General features: G+C 43.8%; 1 long non-coding RNA gene across 1 annotated transcript in view; it reads right to left on the bottom strand.

The window, feature by feature from the left end:
* Positions 1–305: 305 nt before the first annotated feature.
* Positions 306–14,994, bottom strand: part of LOC147143108 (uncharacterized) — a 24,731-nt gene continuing 10,042 nt past the window's right edge. Inside the window, exons 3-4 of the long non-coding RNA XR_015087933.1 lie at positions 730–831; positions 306–598 (exon numbers count right to left, since the gene is read on the bottom strand). This is a non-coding gene — a long non-coding RNA (uncharacterized LOC147143108). The remainder of the gene's footprint in view (positions 599–729; positions 832–14,994) is intronic.

The following is a 14,994-nucleotide window of genomic DNA, read 5'->3' as shown; positions in this document are numbered from 1 at the left end:
ACTTTTGGCACGCCGCTACGCTGTTTGCCCACCGTCTGCCAAAATGCAAAAATCACCCGGCGTTCCCACTTGGCGCGCGCGCCCGCGATAAATCAAAAAGCGGCCGACAACAATTAGCACTCTGTTGACACTCCATTCACAGCCGACACCCGATGACGGACGGAGGACGCCGGCCAAGGCCACGCGTTGTCTTTGCCAAAAACGCATCCTCCCTGTGAAATAAACACAATCCAACCGAGACACTCGCTATGAACCGCAATGAAAAAGCAACTCGGGGGGGGGGGGGGGGGATTAGGGGGACCAACGAGCCGCAATTCCCCCCCGCATGATTCGACGACTGGATACATGCCTCACAGGTCAAATATATACAGCAACCTTCTTTCCATTCAATAGCAAATCATTTGCTCAGAGCAATCAAACGCGAGATAAACAACAACTCATCCGGTCTAATCTCTCTGCGGACCGCCCGACTGGATCAATTAATTACCTCGTGCATGTTTGACTGGGGGGCATCAGTAATGATCTTGAAATATTCACTTGCCTTTGTCCAGGGACTGATAACTTCTATAGGCGCCGTCGTTGTCTTCAGCACGTCAACCTGGACACGGAGACAACAGATTTTTTTTTTTTTTTTTTTTTTGGGTTGTTTGATTGGAGTTTTAATTTGCACTGATTGGTTACTTTCTTTTCTTTTGGCGCATTGTGCTGAGCAAGCAGGCGCTCGCCCACCTGAGAGCCGCAAAGCGGCAGAGACGGCGCATATTCAAATATGGCCTTTGATCCGATTTCAGGAGGGCTGTCTTGTAATCACGCCTTATGTGGCAGGCTCGACTGCAGAGGGGGGGAAAAAAAGCTCAATGAAACAATAGTTGGAGAAGAATGATGAGATTCGAACGCCACACTACAAGGGGAACATGCAACCTTGGGCAGGGGTCATTTTGCAAAAAAATGAAGTTGAAAAAGTAAGAGGAAAAGTGGTCATTTTAGCACAGTTAAGCGGGAAGAGTAGGAGAATGAAATCGTAATATTGTGAAAAAAGTTTCAGTCTTTCACGAATGAAGTCGTAACATTATACAAATTAAATCATCATATTATGAAGGAAAAAATATGCAAGATTTAAGTCCTGATATACAAAAAAAGTTTATAAAAAAAAAAAAGGTAGTTTTTATGACAATGTTGTCCATTTTAGCAAATTATGATATAAATATGCGGGAGGAAAGTAATGTTGCAGGGAAAAAATATATAAATTATGAGAATAAAGTGTTCAAATTAGGGTAGGTTAAAAAAAGATATTCTCGTAAAATTATTTCCTCATAATAGTCCAACTTTATTTTTGTAATTAGCTTTTTTAAAAAGGTTGTAAATAACGAATTCAATATTTTTTCAGTGAAATTAAAACAATTTTTTTTTTCTCGCGAAAACTGACTTCATTCTCTTAAAAACAACCCACTTATTCTTGAAAAATTACATCTTTTTCTCATTTCTGTTGTATTAAAAGCCTTACTGTTATAAAAATGTTTATAGTTGAAAATTTCGAGTGAAATGTTTTTCAACTTTTTACAACAATATTTTCCTTAAAAAATATCCTCCTAATATTACAGCATTTTGGTCAAACTACCATTTGAATTTCAACTTCACTCATACATTGTACAATTGTTGCAGATTCGCCTGGTACTGCTATTATGACTAATAATAGTCCATAGCGTTTTCAGTGGGGATTAGCGAGTACCGATACCAGCGTTTATTAAGGTATCGAGTCTCGTGAAGGGTGCTGATACCAGCCACTGAGACTTAAGGACAAAAAAAAGAAAAAAATCTGACATTGAGTACGTCATCCTCGACAGTAGTTGGCTCTATAATGCGGCAGATCTTTATTCACAATTTTTGGTCACAGTGTTAAATGAAATTGTATATGTCAAAAGTACTAGTGGTATTGAGAAAATGTCTTTAAAATATCCCTGTAAGTCACCCGGTGATGTCCTGTAGCTGTGGTTTGTTGTACTTAAAGGATCTTCTGGATAAAATGTTATCTTTTCATTTTCAGGTTTTGCCAGCGACAAATGTTTTCAGCCTACATGCTGATGTAATTTTAGTCCGTCCAGTATTTCGAAAGCATTTTTGGTCCCGAATTAGTCAAAATGCGGAAAGAAGGAGTCCATCGGAAGGACATGGCCATGTTGTCATTTATGCGGGGAGGAAGTCGGAATGTTTTCGGGCAACATTTGGAATCAACTTTTCCGACTTGCCCCAAACGTCCTTGGCGGGGAACACATGAAAAGGTGTTTTCTTTTTTTGGCGCTCGTGAAAAGGAGCATTCAAGGACCACCAGGTTTTTCTCAAGTTTTTTTTTTTTTTTGGGTGATGCCTGTCATGAAGGAAGGCGGGCGAGCGGCGACGGGAGTGTGTTCGGCTGCCAGCTGGCACGGGAAGCCCCGCGCGTACGTCCCCGAGATGAGCGAAGGGCCAGCTGGAACGCCGCCGAGAGCTTGAACAAACTCCGTGGGCCCGTCCTGTTACAAGTGACACAACACAAGACTAATTGTGCATTAATCAGCGCCTTCGCTGCGCTCATTCCGGGAGCACATTCTCGCATTCAGCTGATTTGTGTGGAGCTCCCGGGACTCTGTGTTTTGGCTTCCAGTTTCACTCGCGGTGTTCTTCTCGAATTGCTCGAAATGCTGAAAGACATTCACGTTATTCTGCCGAGAAAAGATTTGCATTACTCGTATCATCTTTCGCCATTGACGTAAACGTAATCACCATTAATCCGTTCCAACATGCACCGCTCCCCAAAAAAAGGATACAATTTGTGAAAATTGTGAAAAATGTCAAAAAGTGATATTTGAATACTGAGGATTAGTGCAAGTCCAATTGTCCACTTCCGCCGTGTCGAGACAACTAGCGCGTCTCGCATTTAAAGGGAATAAAAGGAGCCGCTTTGATTGGCCATGGTTGAAGTCGGCTGGAACCACTCCCACGGTGGAGCAGCATTCTCTCTTGCAGATCCGCCACCCTGCGCTCGTCTGCGAAATTGCCTCATCGCAGGGATACCCACGTGCCGCGCGGGATTTACTTTTGTTCGAGAAAATAGAGCTCAAACAGAGCAGCAACACATACATACAGAGCAAATAAGGAATCTGTAGCCAACCTATATGGATTTTTTTTTTAGGCTGATGCCAGTTCTGATATTTGGCAGAGTCAAATTGGCCAATTAATTAAAGAAAAAAATATATATAATGAATAAAGTAACTTCTTTTGGGGTCCCTTAAGGTTTAAGACAATAAAGATAAGAATTGCAAACAAGATTTGACTGCTTTACAACACTGTTCTTGAGTATTTCGGGGGGGCGAGGGGTTGAATGGCATTATCTCTGTCTCATGCTGTAATGTGTTAGTGTGTACAAACTAAAAAAGGGGGCAAACATTTTATTTTAAAATATTTGAAAACTGTTAATATCGGCCGATTTTGTTTTAAAACAGTACCATCATATACAGTGTTATTGCCACAAAATGTTTTCTAGGCATTTTTGGGGGTCTGGAACAGATTAGTAGCATTTCCATTGATTTAAATGGGGAACGTCGATTTGAGTGATTTGACTTGCGAGCGTAGTCACAGAACAAATTCAACTTTTCAGTCAAGGTACCATTTTGGGATTATTCTGATGATGAGGCTTCAGCTCAGGGCGGTGCGCAGTCACCTCTTGAACATTTTGGCAGAGGCTCGACACTTTGCATCCGGGTCCCCCTCGGGGCCTGTGGCCGTCACGCACGCGGCACGTCTGGCTCCTTCCTCCGCCGGGTCAACACTAGCTGGAGTTTGTGCATGTACACGCGTGCCAAAGGGGGCGGAGTGAGCGTGTGTGGGCAGATGCTTCACAAGCCAACCTTTCAATTAGGCCTCACAGTATAAATATCCACGGCTGATTGGAATGTGCACAAAAGGGCCCCCTGGTCTTGGCCATGGTCCAAGGGGTCCGTCGCTGGCTGGCTGGCTGGCTGGCAGGCAGTCACGCTGGAAGCCGCCCATGGTGACTTTGTCAATGGTCGCACTCATTCCCAGCTCGCCTTTTTCCATCCCGTCACAGCTGAGGGTGCATTGGTGCGGGCCTCCGGTTGAACTTCTTCCCCTTCACGCTATTTTTTTTTTTTTGGGGGTGGGGGGGGCACGTCCGCATTTCAAATTCACGTTTCCAGCTTATGTAGTTCAAACAAGCTCGAGCTGGAGCAACACGGTCGGCTTCTAGTTTTGTTGCCATTTGTACCACCCATCAAGTCAATAAAATGATACTTGGAAAATAAAAAGGAAAAATAGGCATTCACAATGAGCATCATAACGGGCCACTCAGCTTCAAGTTAAAAAGCCTGTTTTCTACTTTGACCCCTCCCACATGCTTAAAACACATTCAACGTCTATATAATGGCTAGACTGTGAAAAGACAACTAAATTGGTCAATGGCAGTGACTGAGTTAAAGACGTAGCATCGGCTATGCTATGTGTTAGCATTAAGATAGCAGACTTTAAAAGCAATGTTATGTGGTTGTTTTAAATACACATGTAAGTCTCTTTGTTTGATATTTAGTTTGACAGTAAACTTCAACTGTCTGGAAGTATCTTGAAGCCTCTTTTTTGAAGAATTGTTCACTAGCTGCCAAACTTGCTGCTTTGTTGTGAAGTGAGATCACTGCTACCATACCACGCTTATAATCGCAAACATTTGCTTACAAGCCGAAACAAAAAAAAAAATCGCCCGAACACCGCCGGTTTGTATCTTAAAATCAGGCCACATAAAAGCACCGCTGGCACGTGAAAGCTAAACCACAATATAGCGGTGCTCACTTTGTGGCTAGGCAATACCGCGCCCTCAAAAATCATATGCCCTTTGTTACCAGGCTAACCGGCCCCACCCCCCCTCCCCCCGCAGACGTCCCAGGGAAGACCCCCTCCCCCAAGTCTCCTCTGCATCCCCGTGGAATCAACAGAGATTAAAAATTAGGGGATTAGGTTCCCCTGCTCGGCCTGTAATCCGAGCAAACAATGCTCCCCGACACCGAGTGCCAGCTCCCGAGGCGTGGCTAAATCCTCCGTGTCAGTTATTCCTTATGGAAGGGTTCTCTCGGAAAAAAAAGACGCGCCCGCCACCTTCTTTCCTCACCGTACCCCAGCCCCCTTTCTTTATGAGCTGCCGCTGTAATGAGGCAACGTGGGAGATGGTATGGAGGGCGTGGAGGGGCTTCTATCCGCTAATAGGGTCAATGGAATAAACTGTTTACTAGGAAGGGGGGCCGGGCCATGGGGGGGTGGTCAGTGTTGGCACGAAGTTGCCGATTAAACGTTCATCTTGTCTGGTCCAAGTCTGGTTTTTTTTTTTTTTGGGGACCAAGTATTGCGGTGGGAAGGTCCTGTTTGAATTGCACCATTTTTGCGTCGTTATTTTGGGGAGGCGTAAATAAATGGCCATTTTATTTGAAACTTTCTACATTTTTCAGGTATGTTCCACTGCCTCATTTTTTTTTTTTTTTTTTTTTTAATTCAGCCCTTGAAACCAGTTTCTGCTAGTATCTTGAAAAAATGTGTACGGGTTACTTGGATCTCAAGGCACCAATGTATAAAAAAAAACATATATATATATATATATTTTTTTTTTTTCTCTACTTTTAGTCTACTTTTATGTGGTTCCCGAGTGCATTACAATAAGCATGCATTAAAAATCCATGAAAAACACAATGACTTTAAAAAAACCGTGATGTAGCGGGGTCGATAACGTTAAACCGTGATATAGCGGGGGAACGCTGCATTGCAACAGACAGGGGACCCAAACCTTGCACTGACTGCATTGAGCAAACCTCGCAAATTCTGTGTGCCCCACGGTCATGGGGGTGCTGGAGGCCCTGCTCGTTTCTTCTTGCGCCTTTTATGATTTTCATGATTTTTCAACCACAACAAACAACATTGTCAAGGCAATAATAATGAGTCCAATAACAGCCGAAGAGATGTAAGGCCGACCGAATTAAGGCCCTCTTTTAAATATGTCAGTGTCGAGCGCCGAGCTATAGCCGGCCATGCCGTGCACTCCTTTAATTTCATTGCTCTGTCAGCGTTTATTAAAACCCATTCGTCACAAGCGGGGGGGGGGGCGGAGGAATTGATAAGGAAAATAGTGAGAGGAACGGAGAAGACACAAATGAGAGGGATGTCGGTGTACCAACACGCCCAGACAAAGAAGGATGACTTTCTTGGGACAGATAACAGCATTGTCATATTTTTGGAGGGGGCAGGTGGCGCTCACGCTTCGCCATCACCTTGGGGAGTCTTTTAGGTTCAAGACCAGAGTGGGAGTGTCTTGGGGTGGGGGGGGGTGTGCTCAGCAGGAGTGATAAATGAGGAATCCCTCCCCCTGCACAGTCCTCAGACTGTACCGGAGTCCTCGCCGGGCCACCTTCGTGCCCATTTGTAACTGTCTTGGGAGGGGCCGTCACCGACCCGCTGACGTGCCCCCTCATTTTCCTGAAGGGGAAGCACGAGATGGAAAATGTGTCAAATCCGAAGATTTATTTTCTAGATGGTGATAATCACGAGAATGAATGGAGGATGTCTTTCAGCTCACACAGTGACGGATCGGATAATCGTGGTTGAATCAAGCGTTGGAGTTCCTGGAAGTTTTTAGTCGAGTCAAAATGATTTCTATAGCCCTTAGTCACAAGAAAAGTCTCAAAGCCCATAGCTGACAACATATTAACGACAGCTCCTGGTCTTAATGAGGATCCTTGAAAAGGGACCACAGATGGGGGAATCCCCCTTCCAGGAGGATCAGGCTGCAATGGATGCCGAGTGGGCAACATTGAAACCCTTAAAAATGGTTTACTTTCCATGCACGCATACAGTGGTATGTAGTATTCCAAAAGGAATGTTTCGCTCAAACACAGCACGACTCATCGGCATACCTCCGGTGAAGCGTGGTAGTGGCAGCATCAGGATTTGGGGGTGTTTTTCCTTAACGGCAACTTTTTTTTTCTCATTTTTTCTAAAGTTAGGGTAAAAGAGGGTCTGAAAATGTCTGGCAATGAATTTGATTTTTTTTTTTTTTTTTTTTTTTTTTTCATACTTTGTTTTGGGGAGCCAACCTCTGTTTTCCATGGAAAACGCTTGTTAATGGTTTATCAGCGTTTTTTTTTTTGTTTTTTTTTGTTTTTTCAAGAATATTTTGGGTTGGAAAAAAATATCTATATTTTTTCAATGCAGTTATAATGAGCGTCAGTTATTCATTTATTTTTGTTATTCGCAGGTCAGCTTAGTCCTTAAGGGTCCATTGTGCTTTAATTTCTCAAACACAAGTTTAGTCTTGGAAAAAGTGCGACTTTGCTATTGTGAGATTACAACTAGATTTCTCCACATAAAAAAAAAAAAAAAAAAAAATCCCCCCAATTAACATTGTAGATCTCTGTGATGCAGCAATGTTGAAAAACATGCAATTGTTTCGCGTATATAAAAAATGTTTTTGCTGTTATTCAGCACTTTTAAAAGAAGGTGATGTCTTTTACTTTTGAATATCACGCAGTCCTCCCAGTGTGATTCAGAGATGGCATCAAAGTGGCACCGCTTCTCCCCCGTACCTCCGATCCCAGGCACCGCCCCGTACAGTACCTACTGTACATTCAAAAGGAAATTAAATGATTTATTATAGCTTTCCCGCCTGCGCCGCAAAGTCAAAATATGAAAAATGAAAGACAAGAAAGGGCTTTCAGAAACACTTGTACAATGCGTTTTACCCATTTGCCCTCCTCGCTCGCTCTCTAACTGAATAGTGCATGATAGTGCTCAACACGGGAGTGGGGAAAAAGAGAGGGAGGGAGAGGAAATAAAATCAAGTGTGACAACATATGAATTTCAAATTTCTTGGGCAACATCAAAGTGCGCCGTCTCTCCGACAAGGACACTTTCTGGTTTTTAATTCCGTCCTCTGATTGTATCGCCGGGGCCCTTAACGAAGAGCCGAGGAGCCCCCGAAAGCAGCGAGTGGCATCCGGCGGACAGAGATAGAGCGGCGGGGGAAAGAAAGAAAAAAAAAAAAAAAAAACGGGAGGAGGAAAGGGGCGGAAAGAGAGAGAGTGAGTGAGTGAGGGAGAGGATGTGAGATCAGAGGGGGGTTGGAGGAGAGAAGATGGAGGAGGAGAGAAGAAAGGAGAGGATCATCCGAACGGCGGCGGCCGTGCTCTTTGTTGTCGAAGCGATCAGACCGTCCCTTTCATCACGCCGAGATGCAGAGGAGGGGAAGAAAGGCAAGACAAGCAGACGGCCGCAAGAGTGACACGGGAGGGCACTCTCTTCCTCCAAGGACTCGTAGGGGTTGTGTCGTTATCTCCGACGATGCGTTATCGATACGGTCGGATCGTGTTGCGGCTGATGTCACTCAGCTGACAGTTTCGACTTTTTAATATGAGCCACTCAGAGCTGCAGCGGGCTAGCTACGGTTTTGTCATTTCGAAAGTCTTCGTTAAATGAAAGTACTGTAAAAATGTCACAGTTGAGTATTGCGTAATTCTGTCTTGGCACGTTTTTTAGCAATACGGAAACAAATCTCTGAATTCACTTCACAGGGTCTTTAAGTTGACTGCAAGCAATATAAATATCCAATGTGATCCAAGTCCGAAATCATTCCAAAATCGGAGGAAAAAAAAAAAACACCATTTCTGTAAATGGAAAAAAATATGCATGAGAAGTCATCATTACCATATAGATCACTAATTTATAAATCGCCCACATTTTATTGTAGCCATAAAACACGGACCTGCGACATGACAAAAAAAAGTGAACAAAAACACAAATGCAAAATGAAAACACTCGCAAGGATCTACTGTAGACAGCTCATGCCCAGACACCGAACTATAAATCAGCCAATCCCACTCCGGTCCCTGATATCACTAACTAGGCCACTCCCCTTAAAGGCATACATTCAACACTTGAATACAAAATTAGATCATTACACTTTATAAAATGGTTATATTTGAATGTGACATTCATGCTCCGATTCAAAAAAATGTTACTCAGCAGTTACTCAGTACTTGAGTAGTTTTCTCACCGAATACTTACTCTTATTGATTACTTTTATTACTTGAGTCCTATTACTCTAAAGTAACAGTCCTCTCACTCTCACTAGTACAATTTTTTGGCTACTCTACCCACCTGTGGTGATAAAATACGATATGGTGGGTTCCGGAACGCCGCTTTGAACCCGAAACAACATGTTTACACAGCGCGTCAACACAAAGGCCGCATTCAAATCCCCGCTCTGCTATTTTTTTTTTTTTTTTTTGCCGCTCCTCGGCGCAGACGTCTAATTGCCTGCGAGCCTTCTCAGCGGGAGGCCGGCGAGCCCTCTGGCAAGGCTTCTCCTCTGGCAACGCTCGGTGCCAGCGGCACCGCGAGGCCAGCCGGGGGTCTCCCGACCCCATAGGGGCCCCCCCGCCCCCCCCAGCCCCCGCCTACGGGGGCGCACCCTCCAGAGGCCCTTTTGGAAGCGGATGCTGAGCTCCGGGGGGAAGCCGGCGGAAAAGAGTGGAAAGGTCATACGAGTGGCGTGCACCTCGGTGATGAGGCGACTCCCTCGCATGAGTCGCCTAGCAACCAGACATTGAAATTAACGCCGATTTGCCTTTTCACCGTGACGTCGCTACAACGCTGATTGTCGCTCTCGTAGACAAACTTCATTTGACCGAGGCAGAGGGATTTAAAGTACTAAATATAAAATAACATACTTAATAAAATACTTGTGACATCACCAGCCAACAGGTAAATGCTGTATATTCCAAAATAGACGTGGAAATTCAAACACACAGTCTTGCCTTGAGATATGAGTGAACCCACCTTAAAAGTTTTTTTGCTTTGACTTGAGGAGCAGTTTGGCAGAACTGCTCCTCAAGTCAAAGCAACTATTTTTGGAAAAAATAGGCTGCCAGTTGTTTATTGCTACTCCAAGTTGAAGTTTACTGTCAAACTAAACATCAAACCAAGAGACTTTTATCTCATTCACCGCCATTGACGGATATACTTGTCTTTTCACAGTCCAGCCATTCAATCCCAAGAATTTATTTATATATTTTTTTCACATTTTTTCAAATGTTAGGGTAAAAAGAGAGTCTGAAAATGTCTGGCAGTGAATGAGTTAAGCGTTAAGTCCGCTTAGGTTAAAGCTAGCAAACAATGCAAATCGCCAAAGACGGACTAATGAATAGTATCGGTGTTACGGTGTTTGAACACAAACGTCGGACCAATACATGTAGACAGGCAAAATAGCAAATATTCACATGCAGTATCCTTTAACCTCTTGGAAAAAAACAACTTTTATGACTGCAATTTACTGAGCTGACTCGCGACCATCTGCATGTCTATCCTTTTGTCTGTTTTTGTGCACACTGAACGACACGCGAGACGGCGTCACATAATCACAATGAATTAGTCAAGATACACAAACTGGTTGATTCTTACTATTCTATTTAATTGCATTATCAGTATGGTTTTTTTTTTGTAAAGTATGATGTTATAGGGTGCAGTTTTCCTTATTAAGAATCACATTACAAAATGTTTTGTGTTTTTTGTGGGGGAGGCCGGAATGGATGAATGGCTTTTCTATTCATTTCAATGGGGAAGGATGATTTGAGATACAAATGCTTTGAGTTACGAGCGTGGTTGACGGAACAAATTGAACTTTTTAAGATTATTTTAATTTGAACAAAGTTAGTGGCGTCCCGAGACCTATGCACACTACTGCCTTTCTAGTATTTAGTATATATATATATAATATATATATATATATATATATATATATATATTTGGAGTTTGAGCCTTCATCACATGGTTGGTTGAATTACTTTAATGCACTTGACTTTGGAGTCAGCCAGCGCCCCTCAAACGTCTCCACTTGCTTGAAAATGCCGCTGGCCTCTTAACTGGAACACGTAGAAGGGAGCACGAGGGAGCGCCGTTCGTTTTCCGATTTGCTTTCAAATGTCGAAATGGTCTCGCCCCGCCTTACCTCTCTGAGCTGCCGCATCCCTCCGCTCCCGCCCGGCGCCTCGAGTCAGCCGATCAGCTGCCCCTCACGCACCCAATCCCGCTCTGATATTGTAAATCACAGCATGTTATGTTCAAATTGTCTGAAGTTCTACTTTGGATTTGTATTTTATGTAATCTAGCCTTTGTTTCAGCTGTGCTTGTTTTTAAAGTGCTCTGTAAGTAAAATTGAGTCAAATGAAATGTTTTTTTTTTCACGAGAATGAGGAATAAAGACAGAAGGTCACGCGCGCACACACACACGAGGCCCCGCCTGCACGGCGAAGCAGCTGAGAGACGTGCAGCCACAATGGCCCTTTAGGGCGAGACGGTCCTAATCCGTCCCCCCGTCACCCCCCATCCGTCCTACTGCGCCGGTGAAAGGGGGCCTGTCAATCATAGCGCGGCACCCTCGGGTCCACGAGATGGACGTGCTCAGATTTGAGGATTTACTGTACCCCCTCTTCTTTTTTTTTTTTTTTTTTTTTTTTTTTTTTTTTTCCCCCCGCCCCAGCTTATTAAAAAGCTCCTTGCAGATGCCACTGAGACACAGCACGCGCCCCGACATTTAACATGCATGTCGCCTGCGTGCAGAACTTTGTTCTGAAAGATGCGTGCGCTATTTTTGTTCCTTTATTTTTCGGATGCCCGCGCGATTTACACTGCGTACATGTTTAAAAAGCCAGAAACTTCAACAACAACAACGAAAAACGGACTCACTTGATGATGCAAGAATTTGCCTTCACAATAGGGTTGAGGTCAGGGGATGGCGGTTGGCCACACCATGAGTTTACCCTTCTTTTGCACCCAGAGCTGCGAATACTTGACCGGGATGGAGCGTTGTCTTGCGTGAGGATCACTTAACCGTGGAAGGCTGAACTGCGTTCTTGTTTTCATTGTGATACCTCCAGGTGTGTGAAAGGAGGCTACCATCTCGGTCCCGGTTATTCCAGCCTAAAACATCACTCCGCCAATTCAATTGCTGCTTTCTGATCATCAGTGGCTTTTTTGACAGCTGCTCTCTCCCAGTCCATTAACCGGACAAAAGCTTTCCTTAATGTGTCTTTCTCAGTACAAATCCGCTCTCTGAGTCACGCACAAATGATTTGGCGATATTATTTACTTGAAAATTTCCCCAATATACCGTAATCAGAAGGAAACCGTTTGCTTTCAGACTCAGAGGAAATATTTCGAAAGAATGATGATTGACTTGAACATTTCCTTAATATGCCATTATTATTACTACTTAACAGTGGGATGATTTTTGGGGGGAAAATTTCATAAATATGCCTTTGTCAGAACTCAAGCATTTGCCCTCCGAGTCACGCAAATACTTGAACGGCGCAATGATTTTCGTGAAGCTTTCCTCAATCTGCCTCCATTAGAACTAACGCATTGGCATCTTTTTGACCATGGGAGGATTTTCTTGACACTTTCCTTAATATGCCTTTATCAGAACCAAACCATCTACGCACATGTTTTAAATGTACAATGATTTCCTTGCAGATGTCCTTCATAATCCTTTCTTGGAACAAACGCATTGGCTATGAGTCACATACAAATAATGTAACAGTGGGATGATTTTCTTGAAATTCACCTTCTTTATAAGAACCAAACATTTGCTTTCTGACTCACAAATATTTTCAATGTACAATGATTTTCTTGGAAGCTTTTTCTTTATTTGCCTTTAATTGAACAAACCTGTTTATTTTAGGAGTCATACAAAAATATTGAAACTATATTTTTGCGTTAATATGCATAAAAACGTCCCTGGTAATGTGGTCCTAACTCCTTAAGTGATTTCCCTTTAATTAGGCTCATTTGGGGAACAAATTATTGAAATGTATATCATCGCTCTAAATCAGGATTTGGGTTAAGAGTCATGCTCAAGGGCCATATGAAGCGGGACGGTTGAATAACCTGGCCAGGTTATTCATTAAAAAGTGAAAAAAAAAATTAAAAAGTTCAAATGTGTATGGAAAAAAACAGGTCAGTCAAACTAATTCTCATGCTTAAAATCTATCATTTATATTTAATTTAGTTATCGTTAGTGAAGCAATTCATTTTATCAACCATTTACTTCAATTTTGTTGTGATTTTATACTACTTTCAATAAATTAACCTTATTTTTCATGAGAAATGAAAAAACAAACAAATCCATTTTATTGAAGTTCACTGGGAAAAAAAAAAAAAAAAAAAGCTAAGCTAAAAAGCTACATATCGGAGACAAACACCAAGTAGAAAAATAAGTCAAATCAGACTCAAGTTTGTTCACATTTTTTTGGTTGTTTTTTCATTCTTTTAGAAATGTTAGCCTCCATAACACTGAGGAGGGGGAAAAAAAAAATCAATATACGTCAACAAACAGTGACGACATGAATTTAAAGGGAGCACTATTTTTACTCACAAGTTAATGAGGAAGACAGGCATGAATGCGGGGGAGGGATGGAGGATGATGATTTTGGATGTGTCTCATACGGCTGCGAGCACACACACACACACACACACACACACACACACACGCGCGCACGCACTCGCACACACAGCTATGCCTAAACTGCGAAGGCAAACACACTCTGACCTACACAGAGTAAACACTTATTTAGAGGTGTCAGTCGCCGTGTGTAATATCCTCTGGCACAGTAGCTGAGCGTGCGCGCGTGCGCGCCAGAGTATATGTGTGTGTTGGCCGTCAGCTGAGCTGTGCACTGTCCGTCTCAGCCGGGTGACGGTGATCAAATGTAACAGACAGCGAGGACCCGAGTGCACTTTCTGCCTCAGAGACATTGGCCAAGGGAGGGAGGGGTGAGGGTGTAAAGGGGTACGTATGGGGGGCGGGGGGGGGGCTAGAGAGAGCCCTACGACCGCCTCCGGCCACCATTATCTCCTCGGCGCGTGACTGTGTGCCCGTGCGAGTGTGACAGTGTGACAAACGAGTGTTTACTCACAAACGTATGTTTGTTTGCTCGTTGCGCGCGTGTGTCAGCTCAATCGGCAATATGCTCACGCTCATACAAGTGAGGGACACATACATAAGTTGGCGGGGGCAAAAGCCGTGTCAGTGCAGCGCCTGGAAGAGGCCCATGAGTCATCACTCGCCAGACACAACTTTAGAGACAGCTCGGTGAGAGAAGCGGGTTCCACTGGGGATAGTTTCCGGTTAATCGCAGGTCACGTTTACAAACGCGGCCTGCATTTGCCAGACGCCAAATTAGGGACACCTTGTCAAGGGAAACAGGGTCGCCCTCCCCCGACGAGCATTCACATTCACAAGCTGACGTACACTCGCAGAGAAAATAATGACGAAACAAAATATATTCGAGAAAACTTAGCGAGAGAAGCGGGCTCCATTGTGGACCGGTCACCGGTCAGTTGGCGGGCTCATATAGACAGACTACCATGCACTCTCACATTCACAAACCTGGGGTGCACTCGCCAGACACAATATTAGGGACACCTTGGTGAGAGAAGTGGGATCCACCAGACAGCCAATCACAGGCCACTAATATACATATATACACACACACACTTATATACACGTAAACACATACAGAGCTGGGCACTTTCCCCTTTTTTGCCGGTCCGTCCTCCGTCCACGATCTGGGTACCCTTCCGTCTTCGTCCCTCCGTCTTTATTCATAAAGAATAATCGTCCTCCGACCCCGCCCGTCCTTGTCCTTTTAACACATGAAAAGCGTTGTGCAGGCAATTAATGAAGGCTGCTCCGTAGAAGAGAACATGCGGTGGTCTTGCTTTTTAAAAGAACCCAACATGACACATTCAGTCGGTACCTGACCCGGTTAGGGACGAATAGAGGGACGGACGAAAACCCACTTCCGACCATGCTTAGTCTATCCTTTAAAAAAATAAAAATACAAAAAAATAAAAAACTTCTCGTCCTCTGTCCGTTCCGTCCACAAAAATGGACGTCCGTGGACCCTTCCATCC

Source organism: Filicampus tigris, chromosome 8 (genome assembly GCF_054856515.1).
Source record: "Filicampus tigris isolate MCC_2025a chromosome 8, RoL_Ftig_1.0, whole genome shotgun sequence".
Lineage (NCBI taxonomy): Eukaryota > Metazoa > Chordata > Actinopteri > Syngnathiformes > Syngnathidae > Filicampus > Filicampus tigris.
This window is presented reverse-complemented; position numbering and strand designations above follow the sequence as displayed.